The sequence below is a fragment of the Oryctolagus cuniculus genome, chromosome 2 (assembly GCF_964237555.1).
Source record: "Oryctolagus cuniculus chromosome 2, mOryCun1.1, whole genome shotgun sequence".
NCBI classification, from domain to species: Eukaryota; Metazoa; Chordata; class Mammalia; order Lagomorpha; family Leporidae; genus Oryctolagus; species Oryctolagus cuniculus.
The window spans coordinates 66,946,860-66,956,277 of record NC_091433.1 but is presented as its reverse complement, the minus strand read 5'-3'; positions in this window follow the sequence as shown (position 1 = coordinate 66,956,277).

Sequence of the window (9,418 nt, the reverse complement as noted above, 5' to 3'; positions counted from 1 at the left end):
TTTCTCCTCCGGGCAGTTATCTTTGCTTCCTCTAATACAGTTACATGTTCTCTTCTGCTAACACATGACGTCAGCAATGCTGTTGCTAACAAGCAAGGAGTTCCAAGGGGATGGCACAAATTAATGGTTAGATCTCAGCTGGTGAGTTGGAAATTGATATGGTTTGGGTCCAGATGGGAAGAGGACACCATTCAATTGTTAATAATATGTTCATGCACAGATGCTTGATTTCCTTGGTCTTCTCTTCTTTGGGGCAAAAAGCAAGCTTCTAGTTCTCTCAGAGGTTGGACAGGAAGTAGATTCCTTCTAAGGCATCACCCAGAGATCTCTGACCTGATTATCACTATTGGTGTGGTTTACGGCTGGAAATACAACCGACAGATGCCCGTGTGCCTAGTACTGCACCGAGGCAGGAGAGAGGGTTCAAGGTTGATCTTGTCCCTGTGGCAGGGAGGGGTTGCTGAACCCAAGGACGAGGTCTGCTGTCTTTCCTCCCATGGCCTCCCTGCAATCTGCCTGTGATAATTATCAGTCCTACTTGGAAATTAAAAAGACAAACATTCGATGTATGTACATGTAATGGAGTGTTAGTCTTTAAAAAGAAGGAAAGTTGAACACGTTACCAAATGAAGAAATATTAAAACTTCATGCTAATGGAAGAAGCCAGTCACAAAAGGACAAATATTGTATAATTCCACTAACATGAGGTTCCTGGAATAGTCTAACTCATAAAGACAGAAGGTGGTTGCCAGGATCCAGAAGGAGAGGGGAGCGGTAGGTAGTTAATGCTTAATGAGCCTGGACTTCAGCTGGGGAAGATGAGAAAGTGGATGGTGAAGGTGGTCGGACAGCCATATAAGGATATTTTAACCTAAAACAGATAAAATAGGAAGCCTCACGTTACACATATTCTACCAGAGTGACAAAGTTTCAAAGCCCAGCATCTTCTGAGCCTCTCTTAGGTGGAGGAGAGCGGTCTGGAGGGTGGTGAGACGTGTTGGGTGCTGTGGCCACGTGGAGGAGGGCAGCAGACCAGCCCCTGCAAGGAGAGATGAATTGAACCACATCTGCAGACATGCGGATGCAGAAGAGAGGTGGGGGGTGGGAGCAGTCTAAGAACCCAGGGGAGGGAATTGCCAGGGCTGGAGGTATGGAGGAAGAGCCTCTGTAGCCTGGGCCTTCCCATCCTAGCGGGATCTTGCATTTGCAGGGAGATGGGCAGTGACAGAGCCCGGAGTGGCGGGGCTCAGAGCAGAGCGCATGCTGAAGTGGAGGTTGCAAGGCCTTGGCAGAGCCCCCCGACCCCGCCCCCAGGCGGAATGGAGGGCCTCTATGGAGAGGAGAGGGAGGTGGGGCTGCAGGCCAGACCAGTGAGCTGGCGCTGTCAGTGTGGGAATCCTTAGACTGTTCCTTCTTGATTTAAATAAACTCTCATTTTAGAATGGTTTTAGATTTACCAAAAAAGTTTTGAGTCAATACAGAGTCCCCACGAGGCCTCCCCTGGTGTCCCTGATGTTGAGATCTTGCACTATAGGGTACCTCTGTCCTAACTGATGAGCTAGTATTTCTACATTATTATTAGCTGAAGTTCTATACAGAGGCGTTGACTTACAGTGCCCTGAAAAACCCATCGTAAGCTGAAAATATTGTAAGTCGAAAATTCATTTTAGACACTCAACCGCCCACCAACATCCCCGCTCAGGAACACAGCTCGCTGTAGCACATTGGCTGTTTCCCATGTCACAAGGGGACCCCTGGGGGCTGTGCTGCAGAGTACTAGCCTGAAAGAAATACTAAGTTCAAACTCTGAAGTACAGGTCCTGTTGGATCAATGTCTTCTTGCAACACCATGAAGTCAAACAAATCCTAATTTAAACTCTCCTGGTTGTACTGGTGCTGTGGTGTAATAGGTTAAGCCGCCACATGTGGCACTGGCATCCCATAGAGGCACTGGTTCAAGTCCTGGCTGTTCTTACTTCTGATCCAGCTCTCTGCTATGGCCTGGGAAAGCAGTGGAAGATGGCCCAAGTCCTTGGGCCCCTGCACCCACGTGGGGGGACCGGAAGAAGCTCCTGGCTTCAGATCGGCCCAGCCCCAGCCATTGAGGCCATTTGGGGAGTGAACCAGTGAATGGAAGACCTCTCTCCTGGTCTCTCCCTCTCTCTGACTGTAACTCTGCCTCTCAAAAAATAAATAAATCAAAAAAAAAAAAAAAAGAAAAGAACAGAAAAGAAAATGAAGGGCATTTTCCAATTAAAAAAAAATAAAGCTCTCCTAATTTGGGGAAAACCTGTACTTTATTCAGACTTCATTAGTTTTTCCCAATGTCTTTTTTTTTTTAAGATTTATTTTATTTATTCATTTGAAAGTTGGAGTTACATAGAGAGAGGGAAAAACAGAGAGAGATATCTTCCATCTGCTAGTTCACCACCCAGATGGCCACAACAGCTAGGGCTGGGCCAGGATGAAGCCAGGAGCTTCTTCTGGGTCTCCCACGTGGGTGCAGGGGCCTAACCACTTGGGCCATGTTCCTCTGCTTTCCCTGGGCACATTATCTGGGAGCTGGATTGGAAATGAAGCAGCCCATACTTGAACCAGCACCCATATGGGACGCCGGCACTGCAGGCAGTCGCTTTGCGCATTACGCTGTGGCGCCCGGCACCCTCAGTGTCCTTTTTCTCTTTCAGGATCCCATGAAGAAAACTCATCCAAAATAACACCCATTCAAAGGGGCAAAGAGACTTTCCATCTATTCTAGTTTTCCTTGTTGTTATTACTATGTCATATTTGTATGGCAGATTTGTCATAATTAATAAGCCAGGATTGAACTAGTACCATTAACTAATATCCATACTGTGTTCAGATTTCCATAATTTTTGCCCCATGGCCATTTCCTATACTGCATTTACATTTGGCTGCCCCGTTAGGCTCTTCTGGCTGTGTAGTTTCTCCAACTTGCCTTGATTTTGATGGCCACCTACAGAGGTTCCACTTCAGTTTGTCTGTGGCTGGGGCCAGGCATCTGTGTGCTGGAAAGTGCCCTGTGTTCCCACAGGACTGAAGAAGGGAGAAGCCAGAGGGCGTGGGGCCCAGGCAGTTCTGGGGGAGTACTAGGCAGATATTTTGCACAATATCTCTTAATTTGGATTCATCTGATATGATTCTCGAGTTGTGGAGTTATGGGTTTTTGGAGAAAGACTGCAGGAACCAAAGGTAGTACTCTCACCATTTAGGGGTATAATCTTTTGATATTCTTTATCACTTTTGATGTTCTCCTTGGTCACCTGGCTGAGGGGCTGTTTTCCATGTTTCCTCATGGTAAAACTATTTTTCCCCGCCTCCCATACTCTTTGAAAGTAAGCACTGGATGCTTTTGAGGAAGGAAAGCAACTTGATGAAAGGGATGTTTGGGACTGCAAAGTCCACGCATGGCTGACGTGCTGAGTAGGAATATCTTTTTCTGTTTAATTTATTTATTTGAAAGGCAGAGTTAGAGTCAGGAAGAAATACAGAGAGATCTTCCATCTGCTGGTTCACTCCCAAATGACAATGGCCAGGGCTGGGCCAAGCCAAGCCAGGAGAAAGGAGCTTCTTCCAGATCTCCCATTGTAGGTGCAGGGGCCCAAGCACTTGGGCCATCTTCTACTGCCTTCCCAGGCATTAACAGAGAGCTGGATCAGAAGAGGAGCAACTGGGACTCGAACCTGTGCCCATATAGGACACTGGTGCCACAGGCAGAGGCTCAAGCTACTATGCCACAGTGCTGGCTCCTGTAGGAGCATCTTAAACAGTCACGCATGCTGGTCTAGGCAGGTCATGTTTACTACTCTATTTAATCCTCACATCAACTCCTATTTGATACATGGGGCAGTGAGCGGTTACATAATTTGTTAAACATTACATAACCAGTAAGTGAAAAATCAGCCTGGGATCTGAACTGAAGGAGTGTGGTTCCAAAATCTACATGATCACCATGACATCCAGGTGCGGAGCTCACATGACAAATTCAGAATGTGGTTCCGCATCGGGATTTACATTAGAAATCATGGGGTCAGTGCTATGGCACAGTGGCTAAATCCATCATCTGCTGTGTCAGCATCCCATATGGGCTCCGGTTCGAATCCTGGCTGCTCCACTTCCGATCCAGCTCCCTAATAATGTGCCTGGGAAAGCAGTGGAAGTTGGCCCAAGTGCTTGGGCCCCTGCACCTATGTGGGAGATCTGGATGAAGCACCTGGCTTCTGGCTCCTACCTTTGGCCTGGCCCAGCCCTGGCTATTGCACCATCTGGAGAGTGAACCAGCAGATGGACGCTCGCTCTCGCGCGTACTCTCTCTCTGTAACTCTGACTTCTAAATAAATAAATCTTTAAAAAAAAAAAGTTGGAAGTCAGTTCACCAGTTGCACTGCAGAGACTCCGCTTCAGTTTTCTGGCGAGGCCCAGGCACGTGTGTTTTAGCAAGCGCCCAGTCTGTGTTCTCACTGGACTAAGGAGCGGAGAAGCCTGAGGTTGAGGGAGTACTTAAGAAATATTATGATCCATGCAACCATTGGGTCACGAAGGCCTGGCTCAGCCACGAAAAGCAGAGGATGATGGAGAGGTTGTGCAGAGGCGGACAGTGTGAGCTGCGTCACCCACTACATGTGGGGACAAGCAAGAGGCAGGTGGCATTGGGCCTGGGCAACTGAGGGAGTGTCAGCATCCATGCCAGAAATATAGACTCAGAGGGGACAGGCTGTCAGGAGAGAGGTGGTGAATGCAACTTTTTTTAACCTGATGCTGAAGCAACTGGGAGATTATAATAGGTCAGGATACCAGAGGGTTCTTGTCCACTGTGAATGCCCACGGAAACAAGACCATGGCTTGAGCTCTAAGCAGAAAGGAAAATAGGTTGCCCAAGCCAGGGGTGAAGTGAAATCATGACCCAAAATCTAGAAAATTACAAGTATTCCAGAGTGTGCTTCTAGGAAAGTCACAGGCTGTCCTTTAGTTTCGGGGAAGTTCCAGGAAGGGCTATGCAGAGAGCGCAGGTGCAGCATCATGTATGCTCCATGTGTTCCTTGTTCACTTGGGGGTGGAGATGTCGCATTACAAGAAGGGCTCTGAGTTTTCTACATCAGACGGGTGCAGTTAGGGACCCTGCTGCTGTTTATGCACAGAATCCTTAGCCCAGCTTGAGCCAGATGGGGGCCTGCATTTCTTATGGAGAGGGAGTGTGTCCTCGTCCAATCAACTGTGACTGGAGTTCAGCTGCAAGGACATTAGGTTGATTTTAACTAGGATTAAAACAAGGCTGGGTGGTTTTCTTTGCAGGCGGAGGGGTGTGAGTGGTTGTGGGTGGGTGTTAGGCTGGAGGCACAGTATTGAAAGCATCCACTATTTTAGACAAAGGGGTGGTGATGAAGGGACCCAGTATCTGTTATCTCTGCCTCAAGACAACAAGCAGCAAACTGAATCAAACTCCCCCATGGTTCACCTTCAAGGTGTACCCCATCCTTCAGGGGGAGAGACAGAGTGGGGACCAGGAGAATTCCTCCGTGTCCCATAAGCCGTGTCCTCTCACTGTGCTGACCCTAGTGCCTTCAAAGGTCTGGAGCCTGGGGTGGGGGAATGAGCCTGGGGTCGGGGGATGAGCCTGGGGTGGGGGGATGAGCCTGGGGTCGGGGGATGAGCCTGGCTCCACCCCATCTCGGTCACAGACACACAGAAGCCATAGGAGCAGCTGAGTAGTTGTCCAAAGCCTCTTCACTACCGCGGATTCTGGATGGGGGCCCTCGCAGCAGCCTGGAGGGAGAGCTGGTTACTTAGCGTGGTGGGTCATGGGATCCCCATGAGCTGGGGCTCAGGGTTTCTCTGCTCTAGAGCGCTTGCCTTCAGTCTGTACCTGCCCCGCACCTGCCGGGACCAAGCCAGGGCGTGACCTGTTTGGCAGTTGCCTTCTCCCTGACCGGTAATAACCTTTCCCCCTGTTCCCAGGACCTGCCCTGCCCTTGGAGGAGAGCCACTCCTTGCTTCCAAGGAGGCTCCTCCTCCAGCCTGTGCTTCTAAAAGAAGCCAACCTGGGTGGGTCTGTGCAGCCTTGGCTTCTGGCAAGGTCTATCATTAAAGGAGAGAAAGAAAGCCCAGCCCAGACATCTCATCTCCTTTTGCTGAAACCAATTGATGTGGTTTGCTGGTAAAAGGATTCCAGGAAAAGCTAAAATATGTTATCAGCTGATTTCTCCTGATAAGTTAGATTCCAAACTGTATTGATAGTCATCTTTTTTCATTCTTTCCTTTTTATGATCAAATGCAATATTTCAAAAATACAGGAAATTATAGAGTAATATAAGCAACACTTCACAATACACAGATGAATTGAAGCTTCTCATTTTTGACGAATGGATTCAGATGTGTAAGAAAGAAATTATTCTTAGGTGTTTAAATTTTAACTGAAAAGTGATCCCTGTTAGGAATTTGGAAAACATTATGTTGAGTGAAATAAGCCAATCCCAAAGGGACAAATACCACTTATTCTCCTTGATAGGTGACAACTAACTGAGCACCAAAAAGGAAACCTGCTAAAGTGAAATGAACACTATGAGAAACGGTGACTTGATCAGCCCTCACCCTGACTGTTGATGAGCAGCTTAATATGTTATCCCTCTTAGTATTTTTTTTGTTTGTTCTACTTAATACTTTTGGTTGAATACTGTAATCAATACACAATTCTTCTTAAGTGCTGAAACTTAACTGAAAAGTGATCACTGTTAAATATAAGAGTGGGAATAAGAGAGGGAAGAGATGTGCAATTCGGGACATGCTCAAGCTGACTTACCTCAAACGGTAGAGTTAGAAACATACCAGGGGATTCGAATTCAATCCCATCGAGGTGGCATGTACCAATGCCATCTCACTAGTCCCAGTGATCAATTTCTGTTCACAATTGATCATAATGATAGGACTAAGAACCAAAGGGATCACATAAACAAGACTAGTGTCTGCAAATACTAGCTGATAGAATCAAAAAGGGAGAGAACGATCCAACATGGGAAGTGAGATATACAGCAGACCCATAGAATGGCAAATGTCCTAAACAGCACTCTGGCCTCATAATCAGCCCTTAAGGCATGCGGATCCGGCTGAAATGCCCATGAGAGTATTTCAGGCATGGAAAGCCAAGACACTCTGGGGGAAAAAAAAAACCTAAATGAAAGATCTCCACGAGTGAGATCCCAGTGGAAAGAACGGGTCATCAAAGAAGGAGGTACCTTTCTCTGAAGGGAGGAGAGAACTTCCACTTTGACCATGGCCTTGTCTAAAAATGATCAGAGTCAGTGAACCCAGGGGGCTTCCATAGCCTTGGCAGCTCATGACAAGAGCCTCGGGTGATTACTGATGCCATAAACAAGAGTGTCAATTTGTTAAGTCAACAACAGGAGTCACTGTGCACTTACTCCTCATGTAGGATCTTTGTCCTTAGTGTGCTGTATATTGAGATTTAATGCTATAACTAGTACTCAAACAGTATTTTTCACTTTATGTTTCTGTGTGGGAGCAAACTGTTGAAATCTTTACTTAATGTATGCTAAACTGATCTTCTGTATATAAAGAGAATCGAAAATGAATCTTGATGTGAATGGAAGGGGAGAGGGAGTGGATAAGGGGAGGGTTGCGGGTTGGAGGGACGTTATGGGGGGGAAGTCATTGTAATTAATATTCTGTACTTTGGAAATTTATATTCATTAAATAAAAAAAAATTCTCTGAAAAAAAAAAAAGAAAATATGAGAGGTTCTCTTCTGCACCCCGCATAGCCCTGCTCCTCTCCATTGATTCCCCACAGCCCTAAACCACCATTCTGAATTTTGTCACATCTCCCTCTGTCTCTCCCACCCCCTCTTCCTCCATGTCTTTCTTCCCTTTCATTCTTTTTTTTTTTTAAAGATTTATTTTATCTACTTGAAAGTCAGGGTTACACACACACACACACACACTCACACACACACACACAGAGAGAGAGAGAGAGAGAGAGAGAGAGAGAGAGAGAGAGGTCTTCATCTGCTGGTTCATTCTCGAATTGGCCTCAATGACCAGAGATGTGCTAATCTGAAACCAGGAGCCAGGAGCTTCTTCTGGGTCTTTCCACATGGGTGCAGGGGCCCAAGGACTTGGGCCATCTTCTACTGCTTTCCCAGGCCATAGCAGGGAGCTGGATCAGAAGTGGAGCAGGTGGGACTTGAACAGGCACCCATATGGGATGCCAGCACTGCAGGCAGTGGTTTTACCCGCTACGCCATAGCGCTGGCCCCATCATTCTTGCTTTTATAGTGAGAACATTTAAGATCTACATGTATTAAATTTCAAGCACACAACACAGTATTGTTAACTGTGGCCACCGTGCCATAGAATGCATCCATCATATAATGAGTATCAACACTTTGGTGAGGTTTGGGTATATTCTTGAAACCATTGCATGCAAAGGCATGGAGTAGCAGAAAATTGAGTTTTGAGAGCAAACTAGTATTTCCTGACAATTTGCCTCCCAGCAGAGACAGGTACCCTGGTGCTTCATCTTGCTTATTCAGCCAGTGAACAGCGCTGCCTGCCCACTGTGTGCGGCACGGGTGGTAGAACAGAAACAGACCTGATCCCAGGTTGCCTGCTATTTTGAATGCAGTTGGAATTCATCTATGGAATTACATCCTCTCCTGGATGGAGACATGGTTCTATGAAACAAAGACCCTCGTGAAGGCCTGGAGAAATTTGAATGTTCTTACTTATACTTTGAAAAGACAGGAAACTAAACAATAGGACATTTTATTTTTAATGAGTGAATTTTTATAAGCTCCACATTGTAAGTGCAATTCTCGTTTGCCATGTCAGCATCAGGGAAGACATCCGTCCTTTCTCTGGCCCCGGCAGATAACACAGATCCTCCTCCTCCAGGGAGCGGAAACCAACTCCCAGACTGATGCAACTTTGAAATACCCCACGGCTCTCCGGGCCCGTACTCCTCCCTGGGGCCCTGCCCATTGAGGTCAGTCTCCAGCAATTTCTGAACCAGGACCAGGTGCCACATGCCGAACACAGGCCCCTGCTCTGTTCCTACGAGGTGCCCACAGGGAGCGGGAGGAAGAGCTAGAGCAGTGCTGACAGCTGTCTCGAGAAGGGTTAGAATACAGTCCTCCATGCAAGGGTTTCAGAGAGACGGCACAAGCCAGCTGCAGCCAGAGGTAACTTCACCACCGGCTACAGGGAGGCAGGCAGGTGCCCATTATTTCAGAGTGCGTTTAGAGCAGAGAGAAGCACAGGATGTCCACTGCATTCCACCAACACTGCAAGCATTTATCACTGCCCAAGGGTTACACCCAGTTTTTAAGGTTCAATCTAAATCTTTCAACATTTGAGATACTCTGCAGGTATTTCTACGGATGTAAA